Consider the following 26834-nt stretch of genomic DNA (forward strand, 5'->3'; position numbering starts at 1 on the left):
GACACTGGCATAAAAGCTTTGCTCATATACTATGTGAAATAGTAAAATTTTACTATTCCCCCATTTCCTCCCCCCTCTCTTCCCACTTCTCTTACCTCACAAACCCATATTGCTTGTAACAATAACATTTCACCACAAATGCTACAAATCTGTATGTAAGATTCTACGACTTGAAAACAGAGGCTCTGTATGTACAGTGGTACCTTGGGTTACAGACACTTCAGGTTACAGACTCCGCTAACCCAGAAATAGTACCTCAGGTTAAGAACTTTGCTTCAGGATAAGAACAGAAATCATGCGGCGGTGGCACGGCAGCAGCGGGAGGCCCCATTGGCTAAAGTGGTATCTCAGGTTAAGAACAGTTTCAGGTTAAGAACGGACCTCCAGAATGAATTAAATTCTTAACCTGAGGTACCACTGTACTACTATTACCCAAGTAAAATCCTTTAATTTAAAAGAAAAGAAATGGCAGCTCCTAGATCAGGGGTAATCAACATGGTGCCTTCCAGTTGTTTTGGGCTACAATTCCCACCATCCCTGAACTTTGGCCATGCTTTGGGGGACTGATGGGAGTTGAAGTCCAAAATATTTGGAGAGCGCCTTGTTGGCTATTCTTGTTCTAAATTAAGTATCCTTAATTATATACTGCTGACAGGGAATGACATATTAACATATGAAGCTTACATACAGGGGCGTCTTGCCCACAGAGGCAAGTGGCGCGAGGCACCAGGGTGCCAAGTTCTGGAGGGCGCCAAGGAAGAGGCGGAGGCTGGACACGGCACTTCCCGGCATCAGCTTGCTGCCCTCACCCACCTCCACCATGCACCTGGAGGCTCCGCCTGCCATGGCCACCACGGCATGGGCGCCAGGGAAGAGGCAGAAGCTGGGTGCAGCACGATGCCTCCCGGCATCAGCTCGCCGCCCTTGCCCGCCTCGGTGAAGCAGCGCTGCGGCTGGAGCCTCCACCTCTTCCCTGCCAGAGGAGCCACCCTCCAGCCGCTGCCCGCCTCCTCCAGCCCTGCAAAGCTGCCAGCACTGCAAAAAGGTCGGCAACTCTGGGAAACAGGGGTTTCTCCAGTCTCAGGCTGGTTGAGATGTTTTTTAAACAGCTAGTGGCAAGGATTGACCTGTGACCTTCTACGCCAAGGCTGGGGAACCTGTAATCCTTCAGATGTTGTTGGACTGCAGCTCCCACCATCCCCAACCCTGACTGTGCTGACTGGGGCTGATGGGAGATAGAGTTCAACAACATTGAGGTGGCATGGGGGGTGTCCCCTCACCCCTGTTTTCCACTCAAAAGCCATGTGCTATACAGTGGTGCCTCGCAAGACGAAAAGAATCCGCTCTGTGATTCTCTTCGTCTAGCGGTTTTTTCGTCTTGCGAAGCAAGCCCATTGACAGATTAGCGGATTAGCACTATTAGCGGCTTTTAGCGGCTTATCGGCTGATCGGATCAGCTGATAAGCGGCTTAGCGGCTTAGAAAAAAGGGGGGAAGGGGAAAAAAACCGCAGGAACTCGCAAGACATTGTCGTCTTGCGAAGCAAGCCCATAGGAAATTCGTCTAGCGAAGCACCTCCAAAACGGAAAACTCTTTTGTCTAGCGAGTTTTCCGTCTTGCGAGGCATTCGTCTTGCGGGGCACCACTGTACTACTGAACTATGCCCCCTCTCTCAAGCAATGTCTCTTTCTTGGTGGATGGATACAAATGTGACACCCTAGTAAATAGGTTTATGGGACTCACCATATCCTTTTTGTACATGTCACAAATGAGAAGGCTATGGGGCGGGGAGGGGAGCAGTTGGAGAACAGGCAGTGGCAGAGGATACAGAGCTCACTCAAATGTATGGAAATAATCCCCTTGAGGTCACCCCAAGGGGCACACTACTGAATGGTGTAATTAATCTGTGAGCATTTATGTGCTATCTCCGTGATTAGGCTGTCTTTCCAAAGGCTGCCTGAAAGACTAGTACATGTGGATTCAGTGACAGTTTCGCTCCAAAGCACTTAAGGGTTTTACTGACGCATATGCGTGTACAGTGCAGCAGAGAACTGGAACCTCAAGTGCCACCAATCAGAGCCAAGCACAAAAGACGTACAGATTTAAAGAAAAGGATGCCTGTTATCACATTTTCAGCCTAGGAATTTGTTTTTAATGAGTTCACAGTTTTTCCCCCACAAAACTCCACTCCTGCGTAGCTTTCCTCTGTTTTGGGAGCCACACTGAGAGGGGAAAGTTGTTTTGTTGTGCTCACCACTTTACATTAGAGCCCTGGTAGGGAACCTCCTGCCCATGGGCCTAGTTAGCCCTGTCAGGCCTCAGAGGTTGGCCTGCGAGGCCATTTTGGGTCAACCACGACCCCTTTTTCCATACCTGGCTTCATATGAGATAGCTGTTGTGAGTACCCAGAGGTCTGTGGCTCTTCATAACTTGGATCACCTGCAGCCCTGGCACAGATACTGGCCAGCCTACATGGAAATGAGCTCATGGCAAATTAGCTCAATTGGCAGCCCTGAAAGCTGGAACCTGTTCATGTTTCTTCCAGGATTTTGTTACAGCTGCTGTACCACTTGTCCAGTCCCTGGGTGTTCAGGAAAAGTCTTTCCTACCACACTGGCATGCCAGTATTTCTGCGGCCTCGCTGCCAGTTCTCACTGCATGATCCCCTCTCTCTCCAAGTCATCTTCCAACCATCTTCACTACCACCTGGCTACCAAACTCATCAACCGAACGGCATGGCCTACAACGCTTCACACAGGAGAAAGAGCCTAAAGCAGCCAAATAGGCCTCCCTACATACTGTGTTGCATCCTATTCCCAAAGGCAGGTTAACACAGGGAGAATTTGTGGGTCAGTGGTGGACTTTGGGCTCTTGATTTACAGTGGCAGCCTTTGCCACTCGCACTCTGTTCTACATCATTGTTGCGGTACCACCTGCGGCACTGGTGCCCAGTGAAGCCGAACTGGTCGTGCTACCCTAAAACCACCTCTGACCCGGTTATCCCAGGGCCCCAAAGGTTCTCTAGGCACCAGGAACGTGTGGTTTCCTGTCTACGGGTGCCGCACAGAGATTGGGGGCTGAAGAGGAAGCGCACGCAGCATCCATGAAAGCAGCTGTGGAAATCAGAAGCCGTGCCTGCTAAGTGAGAGTGCTGAGCCGGAGTCACACAAGTGCCCGTTGCCAAGGGAGACGGCCCAGGGAGACGGGGACACTAGCAGAAGTTTCAACTTGTGTAAGTGGCAAAGTCAGAGCAGGGGCACGGCCTGGACATCAGCTCCCTCAGCAAAGTCAGTGTCCAGCAGAGATGGAGCTCCTAGCTGTCAAGAGCTTTTTCCGACTGTCCCATATGCATCTCTCTCTCTCTCTCTCTCTCTCTCTCTCTCTCTCTCACACACACACACACACACCATATTCATCAAATGCCCTTTGTTGCAGTCCATGGATCTCCACAGTTTCAGCCTTCCTCTCCCCCTCCCCTTGAAGTCTCCCCTCCTTCCCAGCTGCAACTCCCCTCCTCCAGAATGCACACCAACATGCATACCGACATCCTCCACCTGTTTGCTCCATGAGGGAAACACAGCGCAGATACCAGCATCCCATTGCTGTTGGCTTGGGATATTAGATCCGTTTGGATTCAGCAATTTCAATTCATTTCAAGCCTGATTTTGCAGCAATTTTCTGACCCAGTGGGATAGGATTTCACTTCTGATACCTCCTTCCCTCCCTCTCACTTGCCTTCCCCCTCCCTTTCCCTCCTTGTCCTGAGCCCCTTCCCAGACAACTTGAATTTCATCTTGCCCCTGCATACTGCATGCCTCTTACACTTGTGGCACAACAGCCTCTCATCCACGGGCCCCTGCTGCTTTTAATCAGCTGCCAGACCAAACAGCCTACTTCAGACCCTGAGCTGGAATTGGCTCAGCTCCTGCCTTTGCCTTGGATCTCCAGGCCTCCTGTTCTCTTCTACCACCAGCAGCTGCCTTGTAGGGTCACCCACTTCACCATTTCTCTCAGTCCACTCTCTGGCCTTTGCCATTTCTTAGGGATGCCACCATAGCCATGTCTGACTACAACATACAGGACACATCCCTCTGCTGCTTGTTCCTGGTTTCAGTTAACTTGTACCAGTGGTTGCAGCTCCACTGCAGATGAATTTGCTCCACTGAGCCATTTGTAACATGGCAGGCTGCTGCTACAGAGAGTGCTTCCCATTGCTTGATCTGGAGCTGACTGTTCTGCACTGGTGAGCCCCTGGCAGGCAGGTCCCAAACAAGGCAAGAGTGGCTCAACACCAATAGGAAGGGTGTCACTCTTGCACTGGTCACTGGTTCGTACTGCTTGGTTCTGAAGGGCCAGGCATGTGCAAGGTTTGGAAGGCAGGCTAGGTTTTCTGTTAGAAGCATTGGATGTGATTAAGGGGCAGAGTGAACAGCCTTGTCATTTGGGGTCTAAAGCAAGCCTTTCCTAAAACAAGCTTATATGAGCATAGTCACAATTTAAGATTGTGGCTCCCAGAGCCGTTTCCAAAAAAGACCCCATCCCTCCAGTATGCCTCCTGATCCCTGATTTACCCATAACACTGTGTCCATTACCGGCACCAGAGAACCCAACCAGATGGCACCCATGCCCTACTATTAAATATTCTCCTCTCCCCCACCCCACCTCACCCCCCAAACCCCTGCATTGGCAAATATCTGAACTAGGAGCCTTTACCATGCCTATCATCCTGCCACCAGGACAGAAGACATCCCATTGAGATTCATGAACCAGAAATCCCTGCAGTGCGGGAAACTCTTTGTGCATGAAGTGTGGAAGAAAAGTGATTGAGACAGCATGGAAAGGTTGGGAGTAATGAGAGGGTGGAATGGGACTAATTCTGCAGAAGAAATGACTGAGAGCATAATATTGTAGTGGCTGAGAGGATAATACGTGAGTTGGAGGGTCCCTGGTTCAGATTTCAGCTCAGTGGGTGAACTTGGGAAAATCACTCAAGTTTCAACCCTAACTTACTACCATTTGCAATATGGGGAGAGAAAAGAGTTGAATTAGATGAGTGTTATCTTTTTTTGGAGAAGAGGAGTTATTAAAAAACAACTGTGGGAGAACACAATCAGTATAGGCACCATGGTACATGGGGTTTAACCTTCCTATCTCACATATGAGCTCCACCACAATAAATCATTATTTGGCAATCTCACCCCCCTAGCAAATAGTAAGGGGGTTAGAAGTCTTCCACCTACCTGAGAGTAAGCATGTTTACGATCTGCCTGGCTTGTTTAGCTGCATGCTAGGTGTGGGCAGAAGGTAGATCATGATCTAATGGAAGGTCTCCAAGAGTATCTGAATCCCAATTGTTTAAAATCGGCAGCAGCAAAATGACACCTGCCCCACCTGCCCCCCAGTTAGAAAATTTTGTATGCTGGTGAAGGTGTTCCAGGAATGGCTTTCTGTACGGAAAAATGGTGAACTCAGTTCAGTTCTTCACTGCAAATTCCTGGGCTCAGAACTCTTTTAATTCTTTGAGTATATCTTTTGCACCTGGTTCTGGTTAATAGATCTTGGAGTTATAGTTAAAAGGAAAAAAGAGATCTCCTATGCCTGACGTTCCAATGCTGGTGGCATTGTGTTATAGAGAACAGCAACTCTGAGAGGACAGCTGGAAAACGGGGTATTAGGGAGTGAAGGGACTGGTGTTCAGTCCATTTGGATGGCCAAAAGTCAAGGGTGTTTTTTTTAGAACTGATGGTGTACAAAATAAAAGGTTAAATGAGGACCTGTGGTGTTGATCAAAGCTTCTCCCTGCTCCCTTTCAGAGCCTCCTAACCTGTTTTTTGGGGGGGATTTTTTCCATCCTCATGCACACCAGATTGTCAAAGAGAGTATTCAGGTATCTGTATCAGTGGTAGTTTCAGCTGGCCTTCTTTCCTCTCTCTGTAGCCATTCACTCACCCCCTTCCCCCCATTAAAAACCCTGCAGTCCGATGACATAAAGGACTCTTGTTCCATGGCGTTTTGGTTCAATTTCTGCTGGGCAGAGAGGCTGTGGCTGGATAGGATGGCAGACCCTGCCTAATTTTCTGAACTATGTTACTATGGAGCCCAAGTCACACTCTTTTTACATAAATTTTGCATGAAATTTATTTTAGGGCTTGTTAACACTTTTACTGGCTTTTGTGCCTGAGCAACAGGACCACTGCCTAGCCTTGGATGAAAGCCTGGGGCAATTGTCTCTTAATCCCAAGAAATTTGTACCCCAATGATATAACGCTAATTAATCCTCCCTAGCCACCCTGCTGAGTTGCACACAATTAATTTAATTTGATTCAAAGATACATTCTTGGCAAAATAAAGTATACATGCATTTAGGAAGCAGAGCACTTAGGAAGCATGGCTGAAGCTGAGTAGAGATTCAACTTGTTTTGGATGCTAGTCCTGAGCAACAACAAAAAAGTGCCCCCAAGAATGGGCCTTCCATAGTACATTTCTGGAACTCTTTTCAGAACAAGTGTGGTGATGTCATCAAATGAGTGAGGTGATAACAACTATTTCAAGTTTGTGACAAATCAGCATAAAGGACTCATCCACACTTTGCTTTTCCCGTGCCTGAAAATCATGAGTCCGAGAGGTTTGCCACTTGTTCCATGCTTTCAAGGCAGGGGTCCGAGCAGTTTTCTGTTTGCTCCACTTCTTTACCACTGAATCGGAGCAAATGTCAATCCCCAGAAAACCTGATTGACGTTTGCTTTGACTCAGCGGTAAAGAGCCGGTTTCCTTGGGAGAAAGTGGCAGGACAAGCAGAAGCGTGGATGAACCCTTGGAGAATGAAGCAGAGTTGGAGACTTCTTTCCTCTCCTTTGATGGAGTTCTTACTTCAAGTTAGCAGTTTAAATGGCAACAGTTCTTTCCAAGATCGTTTGCATTTCCATTTAAAAGTTCAAGATTGCCTTTCAGCTCGATGATGGTCTTTTGATACAGCTCAATGTATTTAACAGGTTGAACCTATGCAAATAAAAAGCAAAGTACATCTTACTCCTTGGAAACTATGCATAGCCGTCATGCTCATCCTAAGGAATTGGATATTATGCTATGTACTGCTGTTCTCTGGTGTATGCATCTGTGTGAACTGATCAATTTACCTGCCCGCATCTCTCTTTGGGAGCTGTTGTAATGAGCTCCTGCACTTGGAACATTTAGCATTACACTATGGAACTCTTCCCCTCATGACTAAGAAAGTAGAGCTGAGACAGCTGCAGTACACCTGGCAATGGGAAGCAGGGCTTCTCTGGTCAGAAAGCATGGCTCCTTGGCTCCTTGGAGCACCAGCATCTCTTCTTCAAAGAACTAAACCTTGTTTCTTATGTGCTTGCCAGGGTAGGGGGATAAGGAAGAAATCAAGATTCTGCAGCTGGGGTCTGAATCTCTATGGTCCCCCCTTCATCACTGTTTACACAGCACGGTGCCAGCTCTCTTTCTTCTCCTGAGACCAGTTTTCTTTGTCATTCTTTGCTTAAGGAATTCACATGCAGCAGCTCCCTTCTACATCTCTGGGCCTATCAGTTAGCCCTCCTCTTTGTTTTCCAGGAGAAATCATAGCACATTTGATGGCAGTGTGCTAAAGAGAAGCTACTACTGACCCACAAAGCATGTTGTTAATGGCTAAAATGCGGATGAGCTTGACACAGAGGCAGCAAATCTGAGAACAGGTGAGGTCCCTACGGACTGGAGGCAGGTAAATGTTGTCCCCATCTTCAAAAAGGGGGAAAAGGAAGACCCAGATAACTACCGACCAGTGAGCTTGACATCGATACCAGGGAAGGTCCTAGAACAGATAATTCAACAGGTGGTCTATGAGCATTTAGAAAAGGATGCTGTGATTAGTAAGACCCAGCATGGGTTTCTCAAAAATAAGTCATGTCAGACCAATCTGATTTCTTTTTTTGTTGTTGATGAAATTACAAACTTGGTGGATCAGGGAAATGCTGTGGACATAGTGTATCTTGATTTCAGAAAGGCTTTTGACAAAGTCCCCCATGATATTCCCGTGAGGAAGCTGGTAAAATGTGGGTTGAACGAGGTAACTGTTAGGTGGATTTGTAGCTGGTTGACTGACCAAACCCAAAAACTACTCATTAATGATTACTCGTCATCCTGTGAAAAAGTGACAAGTGGGGTGCCACAAGCTTCTGTCCTGGGCCCGTTGTCGTTTAACGTCTTTATAACTGACTTGAATGAAGGAATTGAGGGGATGCTAATCAAATTTGCAGATGACACCAAACTGGGAGGTGTAGCTAATGCCACAGAAGACAGAATCAGAATTTGAAATGACCTTAACAGATTGGAGAACTGGATACAAGCTAACAAAATGAATTTCAACAGGAACAAATGTAATGTACTGCACTTAGGCAGGAAGAATCAGATGCACAAATATAGGATGGGGGACACCTGGCTTACTAGTAGTACACGTGAAAAGGATTTAGGGGTCTTGGTGGACCACAAGCTTAACATGAGACAACAGTGTGATTCAGCAGCAAAAAAAGCTAATGCTATTCTAGGCTGCATCAACAGATCAAGGGAAGTAATACTACTACTCTATTCTGCCTTAGTCAGACCACACTTGGAAAACTGTCCAATTCTGGGTACCACAATTTAAGAAGGATGTTGACAAGCTGGAATATGTGCAAAGGAGGGCAACCAATATGATAAAGGATCTGGAAACTAAGCCTTATGAAGCGCGCTTGAAGGAGCTGGGTATGTTTAGCCTGAAAAAGAGGAGACATTCGGCAAAACTTTCTGACAGTAAGAGCTGTTCAGCAGTGGGACAGACGCCCATGAGAGGTGGTAGAGTCTTCTTCTTTGGAGGTTTTTAAGCAGAGGTTGGATGGCCAACACTTGGCACCAGCCCTGCACCTTCATATCTAAGGTCAGGATTTCAGAAATTTAGCAAAGTCTCACTTTCCTCTTTGAAGAGATGGTGCTTCTCATTGGCATATGGTTGGCCCTGAGAGAACAGGATGCTGGACTAGATGAGCAACTGGCTGGTCCAGCAGGGCTTTCTTTATGTTGCTCCCACCTGACTACTGGTAACTGGGCCCCAAGCCTTATGGGGAAATGTGCAGTGATAAAGGAGGGAGATAATCTTGGGTAGTGTTGTTGTTTTTAACCCATTTGTTTACAAGAGGGATATGGTCTTAAGACTTCTGGCCCATTTTAGAAAGCAAAGAGAGAGCCAAGCAATGTCTTCCTAACACAATTTTGATAGGTGGGACCATAGTCATTTGCTATAGAGATTTACCCTAATATTCACACAATTCCCCGACTTCTTCCCCCCTACCCCACTCCACAGGGACAGCAGGGGCAAATTCAGACAGAGAAGCATCTTGGAGAAAGAAAGCGTGCAGAAGCACAAAGGCAGCCACCAACACTTTCCTCACCAGGATCAGGAACAGCAACTGAGCCTGGCACGATGTGGGAGCTTCTGCTCCCAGTAAGAAAAGAACAATGCCCTCCTTAGCTGAGGAGAATGATTTCTGCACAGAGGGGAACAGGAATTTATTGGGACTCTCAACAAAGCCTTTGACAAATGTCTCTCCTCGGCAGAGTCTGTGAAGAGAATGGAGCCATCTAGAGATGAGAAGCAGAGGCTTGTCATGGATCACAAACTGGCACTGAGGCAGAAAAGTGAGGAGGGATAAACACAGGGATAAATGGTCCATTTTCAAGCTGGCAGGAGGATGCCAGCAGAGCCCACTCTAGGCCAGGTTTGCTCCAGTATCTAAAAAGGCAGCAGTGGGAGGGGGGAGCAGAGACAGAAGAGCAGCAGAAAGGGGGGACTGTGTGTTTGTGAGGTAAAATGATCCATAAGAGAGATGGGAAAAAGTCACAGGAGAAGATTCAGATGGAATAGCTAGTGGTATGCTCAAAAAAGTGTGGCTCCCAAGAGGATTGGTTGCTGGCTCTCAGGTAACAGGATAAGGTAACCTGGTCCTGCCTGGCAAGGAGCAGCAGTAGATGAAGAATCAAACTGGGAAGCCAATTAAAGTGCAAGGAACAAGCAGCAGTGATCAGGATAGCCCACAGGGGCGGGAAAAGAGCTTGACAGGAAGTGCCATAAAGAGCACCAGATAAGGGTTTTGATCACGGTCATCTCTGAACAGCTACCTGGAGAATGGAGGGTGGACCAACTACTCAAGAGAAAAGATGTTCCCTTTCCCTGAACAGAACTGACATCAAGACAAGGTGCTCATGATCCAGTGGGTGGGACACCCTTCAAGCAATTAGTAACCTTGTGAATTGTTTTTTAAAGGAGTAAATAGCAGGTGTGTGTGTCTGATCCAAATCAGAATACGGGGTGGGGGCGTGGGGGGAGAGAGATAACCATTTGCTCTGCTCTGCAGTCCCAATCCAAATCCTGCTATTTACTCTAAAAGAGACATTCACAAAAGTGCTAATTGCATGAATGGTATCAAATCTAGGCTAGAGGGACAGCAATGAACTAACAGTAGTAATGGCTTGCTGCGGGGGGGGGGGAGGGGTGCGTGGCGCTAGCCTGCCTTTCAGCTTTGCATACAAATATTGCATACTATAACTCATGTGTTTTATGGCCTCAGGGCCCCATTGCCATGTAGAAATGTATCTACTAACACTTTATTTCTTTTCTATAATACACTTATAAGATGCTTAGTATTTTTAAAAAAATCTTGCAGTAGTGTACAACATAAAGCCAACAGACAATATCATTAAAACAAAGATACAACAAAATCCAGTAAAGCAGTAGTCATTGTGTATACAAACAAATAGAAATGGGAATCCTGAGAATTCAAACAAATAAAAGAGGGTCCCATCCCATGGGTCAGGGGAAGCCTAGGCAAAAAGGTATGTCTTTAGGATACAAACCATGCTTGAAGTGGGTCCTCCTTGTCCATGAAAGCTTTGGCCATAATTACCATTCTTTCTGATCTGGGGGACTGGAGGGGGTGGGCTGGTATGACACATGAGTAAAGAAAAAAGAAGCTTCTTTTCTGCCTTGAAGGGGGGGGGAGCGTTGCACAAGATGCTACTGTTTGGAGTCTCCAGAGATGCACACCAGCTTCTCCTAGGCTGCTCTGTTCAAAAGGTCACAATTATATTGGTGCTGCTACTGCAGCCCTGAATTGGATGGTTGCATTGGGGGGGGGGGGGAGAGGGAAAAAAGGACCGATTCCCTCCAGCTAAGGCATATAACGGGACAGGGGCTGGGGGGGGGGCGGCGGCGCGGCGCGGAAAGGACCAGTCTGCAGGGCTCTAGTCACTTCCCTGGACAGCTAAGAACAGGAGTCTCTCCCCACCCACCCCCTGCACCTCCCCGCTCCGGGGCTAAGATCGGCCCTCAAAGGGTTAACAAGCAATTTCTTCTCTTGACAGCTCTGAAAATGTTCGCTATCAAGCGGGAGAATGAGAGGGGAGAGCGCTGCGGAGATAAAACGCCAGCCGCGCTGGCACCGCCTGCTTAATCCCAGCATTTAATCTGCTGGGGCAGAGCTGGCTGCCTTATCGCACCGTCCTTCTGCTGCCTCCATCTCATTACCGCTCCCAGGACCGCGCCGGCCGCGCGCGCGAGCAAGTGTATAAAACTAAACTCGGCTAAGACCTGCCTGGGGCAGCGGACGCCTGCCAGGCCAAAGCAGCGCCCTCGGCACGCTTATCGCTGGCACAGGCGCTTCGTGCTGGGGAGGGACACACACACGCACAAATATTGCATGCCTCTATTTAGCAAAGAAACACACACACTTTATGCCTGCATCTAAGCCAGAGACGCCCGAGTTCTCCCGTCTGCTGTGGAAGGGAAAAGCACAAGCACTCCTTATGCTTACTGGTGGTGCAGAAAACACATGGGTGCTCCAATCCACCCAACTCAAGAGGGCGGTGTGGGTTGTGTGAATGGGGATGGGCTGACTTCTCTAGCAAGAAACATTTACAAGCCTATTTTCACAACTGTAAGGACTAGTACCTTGCCTAAAATAAAAATAAAAATCCTGAGCCCCAGTTCTGCTTTTCTAAGCAGCGATTACAGCATTAGGAAATATACACAGCCCAACCTCATCACGCAGTCAAGGTATGTTATATATACTCTGAGGCTGTCCCAACAAATGCATGAGCTAGGTTTTGTGACATAAACGACTTGACTTCTGTACTCTCTGACTCATGTTACACCAAACATGATCATCTGCATACACTGGGAATTTGGGACTCCTTCCCTCTCAGCTGCCCCCCCCCCATGTAGTAGTTTATAGACCCCTGAGTTTGCCCAGCCTCTCTCTGCTATCACACAAAAAAGAAAGCTAGTCCATTGCTTTACCCTTTGTTAAAGAGATTCAGACACTGCAAGATACAAGTCAGTAACCTGCAACAGCCTTACTTCTTATGCGTTTGGAACCAGGGCTCTCTGGGGGCTTGCTGTGGAGCGGGGACTTGCCTTTGTCTTTTTTGTGTCTTTGTAGCTTTCCTAAACTAATTTTTCCACTGTCCCATCCCCCTGCTAATAGCCTGGCTGCATCGCAGATTTAAGGAAGAGGGAAGACCTAGACAAAAGGCCTCATCTCCTATCGCACTTCTGGGCGCTGGTAGAGAATCCATCTCCTACCCAGCCGTGGTGTTATCTGCAAAATCCTTCACGGTGACATTGTGCAGATGCAAGACTTGTGTTCCAGGGTGTGCGGAGCAGGGCCTATCTCTCCGGGAGAGGATGTGCTTCTGCTGATAAGATTTATTGTCACACCAGCTCCCAGATGATGGTGCCAGAATTTCCATGCCTGGTTAACAGCACAGGCAGCTCTCAGAGTCGGCTCGGCAGGAAACATCGGAAAAAGCGGCTTTCCGCAGGGGACCCAGGGGCACGTCATGGGCCCTGGTGGCTTGGAAATTAAAGCCAGCTGGGCAGCCATACAGAAGAATCTCGAGAATGGTTTGGGAAGTGGAAGAAAATCCTGCACAGCAAGAGGTCGACCTGGCAGGGCTGCTTCACAGTCTACAGTTTCAACAAGCATGTGTAGTGGTAGTGCAGAAGATGAATAAATTTGGTTTTTTAGATAATCTGTACATGTACCAGGGGACTGGCCACTGGTCACTACATGACTTTTGAAAAATATCAATCATCACAGAAAGGAAGGGTATGGGTCTTGGGTATGGGTGTCATAGTTCAGCAGTAAATCATATGCTGTTCATGACGAAAATCCACTTACATCCCCTATTCCTTCCTCCAGTTCAAGAGAACTGGAAATTTCCCATGTAGTTCAGAGGGCATCCCTGTTCTTGCCTCATCTATCTTCCTCTGCAAGTACCAAGGGCAGAGGGAGTGGGTGGGGGAATGGTTCACCATCACTTTCTACCACCAGAATCAGAAGAGAGTGAGCTTCACACTGCAACTAGCCTGAAATTATGGGGCATGGGGCAATCAAAATCCCTAGCAAGTGATCATGAGTTTATAACTCCTGCTTTTGTGGCTAAAATCCAGAATCCTTTCTCTCCAAGGTGTTGTCACCTCACCATGGGGCTGATGGGAGTTGGAGTCTAACAATATCTGGAGTGCCATGGAGGTTCCCTGTCCAACTCCCATCAGCCCCAGCAAGCATACCCAGTGGCCAGGACTGGTGGGGATTGTAGCCCAAAAAAATCATCTGGAGGGTTGATTGTTTCCCTACACCTGCCATAAAGTCTGCATACAGGGAGCTCAGTCGAGATGGACATGCAGCCAACTAGGGAACACAACTAGAGAAGTACCAGCAGGGTTAGGACAGGCAAGGCAGCCCTGTGAGTGCTCCCTGTCTGGCCAAGTTGGTCCCCTTCTGCACCTGTCAAGGGATGTGCCTGCCTGAAGTGTAGCTGCAGAATTGGCACACATGCAATAGGGTGAATAAATTGGCGAGAGCAGAGGGTGAAGCAAATTGCTGTGTTGGGAGTCAAGACTGCCAAGCGCATTTGGGGGCAATGGAGTGAAGGATCAGCAGGACACTCTGAGTGGGGCCCTCCCTTGCACAGTTCATAATCTCCATTCCTCTTCACTGTTCCACACTGTTTCGATATTGGTAACCCACTCACCAAGTGGTATGAGGTTTTATACTATGGTTTACTTTGGTCTTCTGAATTAAGGAAACTGTTGTTGTTGTTGTTTCCTCATGCCACACATTGTAATGCCATGGTAAACAGTGGGGACTTTATCAAGCACTGAGGCTTTCCCACATTTACCATGTGGTAAATTTCTGCATTCACCCCATGGCCAGGTACAGCCCTGGCCTGAGTCTTTAATTATCCTTTTGATGCCCCCATTTCTCATCTACAGTGCTCTTCTCTTTTTCATTTGCTTGCAACCATAGTGTCTTAAGCAGGGGCGGAGGAAGCGGTGGTGGCGGACCTGCCCCAGGGGTCACCACTGAGGGGGGGGTGACAAAATGGCGGGTGGCACTCACTTCGGGGCCTGCAGCATGCCAGAGCCATGCGTCTCTCCTGGGAGTGACACCGCGCTGCCCCAAACGGTCTGCCCACCGCCTCCCCCTCAGCTGTAGGGTGGCTGAGAGGGAGGAGGCAGGCAGACTCTTCAGAGGCCCTGTGGAGTGTCCTGCCCCGGCTCACACGGAGGAGCACAGGGCACGCACGCCGCCCCCCACGTCTGAATGGCTTGCTCCACCGCTGGTCTTAAGGACTGCTACTTTGTTGTGTGCCACAGTGTCATTACTACTGAAGGGACCCCCTCAGATCTGCTAAGGAAGCAATTCAGGAAGAAGCATCAAGAACACCAGACAAAAATGATGGCCACAGTAATCTACTATGGATGGCAGAATGGGTTCAGGACCAGCTCCTCACTTGCGTATCACCAGCTACTCCTCCCAATCTTACAGCTCACATCAGTAGGAATGGTTACATCACTTCATTTCCAGTTCTATGCCACTTTTGCACAGTATCATTCGTAAGCCTGTTCTGCCCCATTTCTGCATTAATCTGCAAACTTTCTTAAATACAAAATCCGCACCAACCCCCCCATAATTAAATATACATAAAAAAACTTTATTTGAATGCTTTTTCTCATAAGATACAGAATTATAAATCTCTTTTCTCTCAAAGTATGCATTTTCAAATGTATTTCACCCTAAAATCTTTACTATTTATTTATTTATATCTATTAAATGGTTATCCCACCCTTCATTCTCCCAGTGGGTGGCAAACACTTCAGGGATTAAACAATGCAATTAAAAATAAAATAAACATATTTACAACAATTAAAAACAAGTAGGCTTTTTGAGCTGAGAACTACACCATAAAATTCAAAGAGCGAACTCTGCAGGATAACTATGTGTTCAGATCTTCATGATAGCCTAGGAGAAGGCGGATCAGGTCAGCTCACACCAGAATTCAGAGAGAACAAATCTGTCAGGGAACTGACATCGGAGCCAGAGGCGGAGGGAAGGCTCTCAAGTGATGCTGGAGAGGGACCCAGCAGGGAGAGAGGTAGCTCAGCGGGGGAAGGAAATCAGTGCAACACCAGGGATAAAGGGGGGCAGATGGGGGAATCGGCGAGAGGGCTCCAGGACTCTTCGCTGGACACCAGCGGGGAGAGCACGGGTCCTCTGCTACCCACACCCTCCCTGCGCAGAAGACTTCCGCGCAGGGAGAGTAGGAGGAGACTTGGCGTCAAACAGCTTTTATGCTGGAAAAGGTTTAAGAAACGCCCACTGACGGATTCTGCTAGCGACTGAGGCAGCCACGAAGTGAAGGGCTGTCCAGACGGAAAAGGTTTAACAAGGCAACATAGCCAGGAGTGGCGGCAACTTACGCACGAGCAACCCCTATATTCATTACAAAATCCCTTGAGTATCTCTACCCACCCAGTTCACTCACACCCTCACACCACTCTCCCATACACAGCTCTCCATGAATTAAATTTGTCTCTATTATTTATTTATTTATTGTTTCTAGATCGTTGGGTGCCTGCCTTTCATTGTATCCCTCGTTTCAGGTGTTTTGTCTCCAATCACAGCTCATTTGTGCAGCACAAACAAAATCACCCTGTTGCATTCCAAAATAATTAACATGAAATTAACTATCCACACCTCCTGACTCCATGCAAATCATTACTGTGGATTAAACCCCCCCAGTTTTCCCAGACACACAATACAGAAAGGGGTGCGGATGGGGTCCCTCCATGGCTAGTGATCACAGGGATGGACGAGTTAAATGGTAGGGCAAGCAACCCTTACCAAGTGTTTTTGAGTGAACATCCTTTTATGGCTTCTGTTCCTTATTCCAGAGCCCAGCGGCTGAAAGGCATGTTCCCCTTCATTTCATAAGGAAAGGAAGGAAGGGAGTGGGGAGAGGCAAGCCAAGAAGATACAGGGTTGGCCCTACCAGAGTGAGGCAGCTGCCATAAGCAGGCAGCAGATTTTGCGGTGTTATGAAAAGGCAGCAATGTGATAATGATGCTGCTGATACCTTTTCTGCCAGGTAGAGGGAAATTCCCTTTTGGGATTTTCTGTCTCAGGAATCAAAGTACCGTACTTTTCTGTGTATAAGACGAGTTTTTTTACTTTAAAATAAGGTTAAAAATCGGGGGGGGGGGGTGTCTTATACACAGATAGTGCATATGCCAATATTCTAAATTTGGGGAACCCAAAGTAGAGGTGTCTTATACATGGGGGCATCTTATACATGGAAAAATATGGTACCTTGCCCGGCCTTTGATGGCATGGTGTGAGGGGAAGCACCATTTGTTGCTCTGCTTCAGGAAGCAAAATGTCTTGGCAGGCTGGACCTTAGAGCATCAGAAAAAAAACCTGAGAGATGATATGCATGTCTCTGTGGGGAAAGGATACCCAGAGAAGGGATAGCCAGGGTGTCGGCAGTGGTGGGACTGATGAGCACATTAACATTGGCGGTGGGGTGTGGGGTGGAGAGATGTGAAAGAAAACAAGGCTCTGCTATATCTTTAATACTTGTGTATAGAACAGGGAATTTTGGCAGGTTTTGCTTGCCGTGCTGAAATCCTCTCTTCCACGCAGGAGAACCTATCCCACCATACAAGAATCTTTCCCCACTCTTTCCTCTCTCTGTATCTCTCTTTCAGACACAACATCTCTCTTCCTCTCTCCCCGTGTCCCTGTGGTTCGATTCGGGGGTTTGTAGCTTCTGCCAAGGAGAATTTGACACCAACACATTAGAGAGGAGAGAAAAACAAACAGGGCGAGACCTTCCCACTCCTTTGCCTCTCATCCTTCCCCCTGCAGCCGAGGCGGTGGGAGGGAGGGAGGGCACAGCCTGGCAGCCTCATCAGAAGCTGCAAGTGAAGTAGGGTGAGCTACAAGCCCAGCTCGTTAATAATGGAACCCTTTTAAGGGAGATTATGCCAACTTCACGGCTTTGATCTTTGATTGCCAATTTGCATCTTTAAAGAGTTGGGACCGCTCCAGCCCTGGGCCTGGCCCTTTGTGGTTCTCTCTTGGCTGATGGGTTTGTTCTTGATGCCTAAGCAGGCAGCTAACGGCTGATTAAAACCCTTTCGGCGGTGCTTAAATCAATGAAACAGACATGATAGGACCCGGCATTCCAAGGCAACAGTGACTCCCACAGAAGCGCCTGCAAGCCTAGCTTGGGCAAGCTCTAGGGCAGCTGGCAACCTGTGCAGCATCTGCCTCATATCCAGGAGAATGTGAGTAGGACCAGCCCTACCATAAGGCAAAGAGAGATGGCACCTGAAGCAGCTGATTCTGGGTGCTCTGAAATGACGGCAAATGGCAAGCTATTATTGTTATTGGATTTTTCTTGCCAGGGAGGGGGAAAGGCACTTGTGGGATTATTTGCTTCAGCTTCAAAAATGACTTGGCCAATATTGGATATTATGCACCTGATCTTGCGGGTGTGGGGAGGGCTCCACCTCAGGCAGCAAAATGCCTTGGGCCAGCCCTGAATGTGAATGTGGATTCAGGCTCTACTTTAAATATCGTGCTACAGGTGAAGGGGTGACTGAGCAGTCAAATCTGTATAAAGCAGCCATTGTCACACACTCAAGACTGTTGTTTGCTACTTCATTGTTCAACCTGCTTTGGGAAGCTCTAAAACTGTGTTTAGTCATGAGCTATCTATTGAGTGAAGCAATTAAAATGCAGTTTTCTGGAGCATTCACCACTGACCTTGCCATTCCAACTGTTCACCACACTAAAATAGTTTTGCAATTCAACCAATGTGTGCATTTAATTGAGGGTGGTACTATAGCAAAAAACTGAATATGGAAGTGATCCTCCAGGTCAACCTCCTTAATAGCAGTGAGATCTATCCAAACTAGCCTGTTAAGAACGGGTGACAACTTTTCTGCCAGGATTGTCCATGAATATCACTGCAATGAGGCTTAGCTTGTCTCCAACAAGGAACTTGCATCCCCCTGAGTGCTGCTCATCTTTGATACAATTCATTTTGCAAGGTGTATGTGAGAGTGTGTGTGTTTTTGCTAGCTGATTCACACTTGCAAAATTTCCTTTTTCTGGAAGTTCTGCAAAGTTTGAAGAATACTGAAACTATTAAATATTATGAATCGTTTTAGATTTGTTTTGTGCTCTTCATTTGTATTAATGCAAACTGTATTTTTAAACATTAAAATAACAACAACAACAATAACCATTTAAAAATGGTTTTGACCATCCCTAAAGATAGATCAGCCACAGGTAGAACAATAGGGGTAAGGCAGAGCAAATACTACCTGAAAAATACCTCCCCCCATGCACACACACACACATACACACACACCTTGCATTGCATTGCATTGCATGCAAAGTACCACTGCCATAACAGCTTGTGCACGCAAGTCAGAATTGGCCCTATTTTGTTCTCCCCATCCCCCACTCTCCTGCCCTATTTCCAGCGCTGAAGTAAGGATCTAAACATTTATTTATCCTTTCATTTTATTTATATTCCGCTCTTCAGAAAGTGCAAGAGTGGTGTGCATGAAGCTGTTTCCCCTTCAGGCACTGATCAAGTCCCCAACCCACATCAACAGTGTATATACCATCCAACAATATACAAAACAGAATGCGAACACCCACCACTTCCATTGTCTTTGAAGAATGATCCATCAGACCCAGAGGAGTCCCCTCCCATTGCTGTTGGTACAGGGCAGCGATCTCCCCCTTTGCTGTGTCACAATTTACCCAACCTTCCCATTTTAAAAGCCTATTACCCTACAGCACCTCTCCACCATAACCAAGATGCCACCTATATTTTCACTCTTGGAGAAGGGACAGCAACAACAGAGACCCTTACTGGTCATTTGAATGTTGCATCTGGTCTACAATGCCTTTGGAAATTCATGAAAAATGGCTGCTGTTTTCAAACCAGGAAAATAGAAGTGGTAGATGGTAATAGGTCTACGTGCGCCCCATAATGTAGAGGGGGGAACACCCACATATTGTACTGGAGCTGCTACACTGAGCAGAGGGAGTGAGGAGGATAGGCAGAGTGACTTGGATGAGTCTGAAGAGATCAAACATTCAGAGATACCCATCAGCAAACTTTGCTCTGGAATAATCTCCCTTTGGCTAATATTTGCCAAGAGCTGCGGATGAACTGCCAGGAATGTATTTGAATTGCCACCCCAGTGATATAATAATTGACTGCATTGAGGACAGGGAAAAGGAAGGCTGGAGAGCTCAGGGGCAGAATAAACCCTGGTCTCCAACAAAGGGCAGGTGCTCAAAGTGGGCATTCATCCAAACCACCCCTTTCCCTAGCCTAGAAATTGGTTAAGGGAACAATGATATTGGGCATATCTACTGTCACCAATGAAGAGTTAAGAATCAAAAACAAAATGAAATTAAATAGAGACAAATGTAAGATTCCAACAGTAAGGTAGGAATAACCAGATGCACAAATAAATATAAGATGGGGGACACCTGGATTGCCAGTAGCACATGTGAAAAGGATCTAGGGGGTCTTAGCAGACCACAAGCTAAACATGAGTCAACAGTGTGATGCAGCAGCAAAAAAACCCATAATGCTATTCTAGGCTGCATCAACAGAAACATAGTGTTCAAATCAAAAGACGTAAAAGTATCACTCCCTTCTGCCTTGGTCAGATCACACCTGGAGTACTTTGTCCAGTTCTGGGCACCACCATTTAAGAAGCATATTGGCAGGCTGGAGTGTGCACAGAGGAAAGTGACCAAGATGATAAATGGTCTGTAAACCAAGCCTTATGAGAAACAGTTGAGAATGTTGGGTATGTTTAGCCTGGATAAGAGGTGATATGATGGCCACTTTGCTGAAGGGCTGTCACATGGAAGATGGAGCAAGCTTGTTTTCTCCTATTACAGAGGATATGACTCAAGCCAACAGATTTAAATTACAAGAAAGGAGATTCCAAGCAAACACCAGAACTTTCTGACAGTGAGAGTTGTTTGACAGTGGAATGGGCCACCTTGGAAGGTGGTGGACTCTCTTTCACTGGAGGTTTTTAAGCAAAGGTTGGATAGCCATCTGCCAGGGATTCTTTAGCTGTGATTTCTGCATTGCAGGGGTATAGATGACCCTTGGGGTACCTTCCAACTCTACAAACTTATGTTTCTATTACTATGGTGAGCCCTGCCTCACACAGTTTCTTTGGCACCCCAGAATGAACTATTGTCCTCAGGTCCTAACATGCTGCATGCTACAATTTGTCTCCTTAGACCAGGGAAGGAGAAACCTGTGGCCCTCCAGATTTGCTAGACTCCAGTTCCCATCAGTCCCTGTCAGAAAGGTCAAGGGTCAGGGATTGTTGAAACTGTAGTCCAAGAACATCCGGAGGCCCCCAGGCTTCTTATTCCTGACTTAAGCTCTAGGCTGCTTTGGTTGCTTGCACATCCACTTCCCTTACCCTGTCGCCTGACTCTAGCTTCAGGCTTTGTCCTTCCTTCACTGCCTGTTGTCACTGAGCCACTGAAGCACACTGATTCCTAGACAGCAAATGGAGAGGGAAGATCCTTTCATCATTTGCTGAATGTGTTTCACTGCTATAAGCACTGCCCTAGGCAGCCACCTATATGTAATCGTAGGACCAGCTCTTAGATGCGTTTAGGAGCATTCTGAAAGGCATCCACAACAAAATCACTTTAAAGGGCCCCACTCATCTCACCAATGTTGTCTAGAACAGATGTGAGGAACATGTGGTCCTCCAGATGTTACTGTGCTACAACTCCCATCATCCCTGAATACTGGCCATGCTCGGCGGTGGAGTCCATCAGCAGCTGGAGGGCCCCTTTTTCCTCTCCTTTCCTGCATAATAAAATGTTGTTTGGACTGAAGTTGCAATGGTGATTACCATAGCTGTGTGGATGACACCTATGGAGGTGCATAATGCTTAAGCACTGGCTGGTGTTCCCAGAAACATACATAATCCATGTTGCAGTGGAAAGGTCAATGTGTGCACAGCAATCATGTTTGCCCCCTCATATGGACAGCTGCCCTAAGATCCCTAGGTTCTGGAATGCCATTTGCAGGCTGATGCTGGCAGAAGGGATGTAATATACTTCAGACATGCTGCTTTCCAAGTTACACCCACTGACAGAGGTTCATACTGTCTTCCTTGGAGATTGAGGCCTGCTCAAAATGTACTAGCTGGCTTTAGTACAACCAGTTAAAAATGTGTGTTTGCACCATGAATTCCAGTTATGGGGGCTTTTAGTCACACGTCTTCTATTTTGCACATTATTTGCAAATTGTGGATATGTGGATTCTTTCTCTCTCTCTCTCTCTCTCTCTCTCTCTCTCTCACACACACACACACACACACACACACACACACACAATTCTGGCAAATGTGTACTTGCTATATTTGTGCCTAGGTGAAGGGGTCATTTGCACCACTTCTAAACACACTAACCCCTTCCACTCAACCATGATAGTACACATACACACTCACCTTTCTGAGCACAATCACATGATTGACTTGAGTAGTGTGTGTCAGCGTCTCTGTGTGTGTGTTAGGATGGGGTTTGTGCAGAAGCAGCTGGGCCCGTTATCAGGCCAGAGTTAATTAAGGCCATGTCAGGCGATAAGAGAACAGGATGTCGGAGCAGGAACTAGGCAAGCAGGGGGGGGGGGAAGGGGGGCTCTGGGCTGAGGGAGGAGGCAATGGTGCCGAGCTGAACTCTCATAGGGAAACATCCTTGCAACGCACAGCGCTGAGAGATACGATCGGCACCAGCAGCACCAGAGTGATGGAGAGTCTCCCAGACAACAGAGCAAGTGCACGGCCTTGCTGCTGTCAGGGCCAGCGCGGAGCACAATGTACATCACTGAGGGGTCACAGACAAGCATAAAACTATCCAGTGGGAAATGGGGAAGAGGGAGGGTTAGGAAGCCAGGACCTTTGTTTCTGCCCCAGGCGCACCTACATCTTGTGGGAAACAGCCCCTTATCTTCGGTTCTGCTCCTATTTTAAGCACTGCTCAGGAGAAAGTGGGCCTTTTGCCATGTGAATCTGTGGTCCTCCAACTTGGGCAAGGGGAGAAGAGATACACTGAACTTTCTCCAGTTTCCCCTTACTTCTCTCCATGCCTAGCACTGGTAAGGGGTTAGCGCATAGCTTTGGTCCTATCTGGAGAGATGGCCCTACCCACAAACTGTCCCTGCAAGGCTGTAAGCAGATGACCCCCAACTTTATCTCTCTGCATGTGAACAGCCGCCTCGGTCCAGGCCTTAACCTCCAACTACCTCTCTGATACTTCTGCCTGGATGATTCATTGTCATCTCAAACTCAATATTCCCAAGAAAGAATGTCCTATATAACAACTATTTGCATTACTAGTGCACATGAAAACAATGCACAGAAAATGGGACAATAAAACAATAAAATTTATCATGAAACTGCGCACTACCTTAAAATGTCTGCTGGAACAAGAAAGTCTTAGCCATGCTCCTGAAGTTCAGCAAGGAGGGTGCCTGTCTACTCTCAGTTAGGAGTGAGTTCCACTGGTTTGGGACCACTACATGGCCTCTGAGTTAGCCTTTCCACAGAGGTGCTCTTGATCATTTTGGATGCCCCTTTCTACTCTATTATAATTAGTTTATAAAGGTTGCAAAAACATAACATGCATTCCTGCACACACAGATAAGCAGTGCATATATGTATGCAGACATGTAGCAACACTGTGCACAAACACCCCACAAGAGCCTCAGATTTTATTTCAATAAGCAAGGAAGCTTCTAGCCCATACGACAGTGGAGATAAGTTTGAAAGTGTGTGTGTATTGCCTAGTGACATTTCAGGAGCCAAAAGGGATGGAGCAAGACCTTCATTATTTGGGACGTGGGTGGCGCTGTGGTGTAGACCACTGAGCCTTGGGCTTGCTGACTGTAAGGTCGGCGGTTCGAATCCCTGCGACGGGGTGAGCTCCCATCGCTCAGTCCCAGCTCCTGCCAACCTAGCAGTTTGAAAGCACGTCAAAGTGCAAGTAGATAAATAGGTACCGCTCCGACGGGAAGGTAAACAGCGTTTCCATGCGCTGCTCTGGCTTAGAAGCGGCTTAGTCATGCTGGCCCCATGACCTGGAAAAACTGTCTGTGGACAAACATCAGCTCCCTCGGCCAGTAAAGCGAGATGAGCGGCACAACCCCAGAGTCGTTTGCGGCTGGACTTAACTGTCAGGGGTCCTTTACCTTTACCTTTTTAAGATCTTCATTTGACAAAGGGATCATCTGCCATATTATTTGCCCTCCTGCACAGCCAGCAGAAAAAGAATTATTCCAAAGAAACAGCTACGATTTGTCTTAATTTGTATAATGCCCCAAACCCCTGCCCAGTTGTGATCCCAATCTCACCCAAGCTTGCAGCCCCTGTGGGTTCTGGGTACTGCATGGACATGATCTCCCCACTGCACTGCGGACAGACCTGTCTGCTTAGTGGCAATGCTGGATAGATAGTTAAGGCCAAAGATTGGGCGCTTTTGGAGTATTCCTCCACCCACATCCTCATTCCCGTCCTCAGTCTCCAAGGGCAGTGGAGCCTCTGCAGAGTCCAATCAGCATTTTGCTGGAGAGACAGAAAATACAAAAGAGTCTTTGCAAATAATTAGTGAGTGTAATTGTAGCTGATCTTTGATTAATGAAGAGGGATTCTCGCCGCCTTAGAGGAGTCCCAGACGCAGTGCACAAGAGTGTGAGTGTGTGTGTGGGGGGGAGAGAGATGGGGGGAGCAAGAGGCCGCCACATGCAGCCTTAATTGTTCTGTTTGGAGATTATTTATCACCCTTGCGCTCCCTGCACAACAGAGCTGGCTATTAGTAGCTCCCAGGCTGTGGACAGACAGGCAAATGGGGAGGAAGGGTGGAGGGGAGAGAGCAGGAAGTCAGGGGCCATGGTGGGGCACAACCACCGCAAAGCTGCTGTCACAGCAGGGATGCTTCCTTTGCTGAGGCTACTTTGACAGCATCCGTGGCCTGGAGAGCCTAGGATGGAGAGGGGATAATGAGCAGTTGCATCAATCAGGGCCCCATTCACATCACTTTGCTGCCACCCCTCTCCCAAGGGCACTGGCAGCTGTTGAGATGGGCCTACCTTCAGTCACAGGGGTCACAAGCCAATACTTAGCTTGAAGCCGGTGGACGTTTTTCCCATACACCTCTCTGCAGTCTCTCTGCATCACATGCCACCCCATTCCAATGCAATGGGACTGGGAAAGAAGTGCTGAGCTCACTCCGCCTGTCTCCCAGACATAAGCTTAGCCCTAGAACCTAGTTAGGATTGTAAATCAAGGCTGCCTCTTCACACACTTAGTCACTTCTTTGAAGACAAGTAGGATTAGCCAAAGTATCCCAACAGCTGATAGATGGAGCTCCTCTTTCCATGTCAGAACACCTATCTGCATTCCCACCTATCTGGCACTGACCCCCACCACTTGTCCACACTTGCATGTCCTGGATATGAGAAGTAGAAAAGCTGGAGCTAGGGTTGCCATATTTTGACAAGCAAATAAGAGGACCCATTGGCCGACTTCTACTTTTAACTATGGATTGCTATGACTACCCATGAAAAAGAGGGCGTGTCCTGGGGGGGAAAAGGACATATGGCAACCCTAATTCCACTATCTATCCCCTTATCCCTGAAAATAAAAAGCTGAGCTAAACTTCCCTAATTGTGCAAGACAGAAAGCCACTAAAAGTGCCTTCATAGGCATGTTTGGTAGGGACGTGGGAGAGGGCCTTCTCGGTGGCTACTCCCAGGTTTTGGAACTCTCTTCCTAGAGAAACTAGACTGGCTCCCTCCTTGTTGACCTTCTGCTGGCAAGTGAAGACTTTTTTTATTCCAGCAGGCTTGGAGAACTGACTGCTTTTAAGGAAAGGACTCCTAATAGTGTGCTATAGTGTTTGGCTGGGCCTCCCCCCCCCCCTGCGTCTTAGTAAATAGTTTTTTTTAATGTTGTTTTGGTTTCAAAGATAGTTTAATTATTTTTTAACAAGAACATTTAATATGTTTTTAACTAAATGCATTTTATCTGCATTTGTTAGACTTTTTGTGAGCCACCTTGAGTCCCAGTTTTGTGGGGCTAGGTGGGAATAGAATAGAATAGAATAGAATAGAATAGAATAGAATAGAATAGAAGCCAAGCCAAGCCAAGCCAAGCCAAGCCAAGCCAAGCCAAGCCGGGGATTTCCCCCCCAACACGTAAAACTAGTTCCAGTTTAGGGAATGTGGCCTTCATCATAGTTGCAAAAACTGGAATCCTTCTGTGAATTCCAGAGCTCTCACATCTGCAAAGCAGTACAGCACAGAGATCAGTAGTATCAGTTGCAATGACTGAGCTAGGACTGCACCAAAGCACACAAGAAGAGTGTTACTCCAGTCATATAGTGCCACCCCCAATGCTATGTAAGACTACAGTTGTAAGACTACAGTTGTGCAAGTTGTTGTCAAAACTAGTGCTTAGGTGGAAAGGAATTTCCCTGCATTGTGGCACCAGCAATAGTTACTCGTAGGATGTGCAGAACCACCAACAGAGAAAAGAAGGCAAAAAGGGGATGTGGAAGATCCCAAGTAAAGTTGGGGGGGGGAGAGAGAAAACAGATAAGAAGATGGGTACAAGGGAAGCAATTTTCTTGGAAGTTCTCTTGACAAGTACTGAAACTGGAGGCTTTTAAGAAAATTAAGTAGCTGGGTGAGATAACATCAGGGCTGCTTTTCATAGATGAGCAACTGATTACAAGATAAGACACAAAGGGCAAGGATCTGTGGTCCATTTTCATCCTGGAGAGAAGTAAACAATGGAGTGTTCAATAGTAACTGAGAAAAAAAGATGGGCATTTAAGCAGAGGTTTGGGCAGGGTTAGGGGATGCCTGCAGTTGATACTCAAGACCATTTAAGTCTAAAGCAGGCTGCTGGGAGGATTTCCCAAAGGATCCCATAAAATTGGGAAAAGATACAATGAAATGGGAGATTAAACGTAATGCCAGCAAGTGCAAAGTGAGGCATCCTGGGAAAAGCAACCCTTCTTTTTGGGCTAAGAGTTATGATGTGTAAGGTTGCTCCCACTGAGGAAAGAGATTTAAGGGAGTCCTTGTGGCTAGCTCCCAGAAAACACCAGATCAATGGGCTGCAGTTGTCAAAAGGCAGCCGAGATGTTAGGAGCAATTATGAAAGGGATAAAAAAAGAATAATGCAGAAAACAGCTTCAGCACTTTTCTATAAGCCAATGGCATGTGCATACAAGGGGTGCCCATGCACAGCTTTGGTAACCCCTTACCTACGAAAAAAGGAGGAAAGAAAGGTAGGAAGAAAAGACACAGCAGAACTGGAAAAGATTCAGCACACAGACAGGCTGAATCAAAACAGTCAGGGGAGGCAACATT

The 26834-nt window shown here is 47.2% G+C and overlaps 2 protein-coding genes across 5 annotated transcripts in view; one reads left to right on the forward strand and one right to left on the reverse strand.

The window, feature by feature from the left end:
- OBSL1 (obscurin like cytoskeletal adaptor 1) overlaps positions 1 to 11722 on the forward strand; it is a 164772-nt gene extending 153050 nt beyond the window's left edge. The window contains exon 32 of the transcript XR_014518544.1: positions 11710 to 11722. The gene's annotated coding sequence lies outside the window, so the exon portion shown is untranslated. The remainder of the gene's footprint in view (positions 1 to 11709) is intronic.
- ASIC4 (acid sensing ion channel subunit family member 4) overlaps positions 1 to 26834 on the reverse strand; it is a 205123-nt gene that overhangs the window by 41492 nt on the left and 136797 nt on the right. The gene's annotated exons all lie outside the window — the stretch shown is intronic.

This window comes from Podarcis liolepis (assembly GCF_965112155.1).
Source record: "Podarcis liolepis genome assembly, chromosome: 1".
NCBI classification, from domain to species: Eukaryota; Metazoa; Chordata; class Lepidosauria; order Squamata; family Lacertidae; genus Podarcis; species Podarcis liolepis.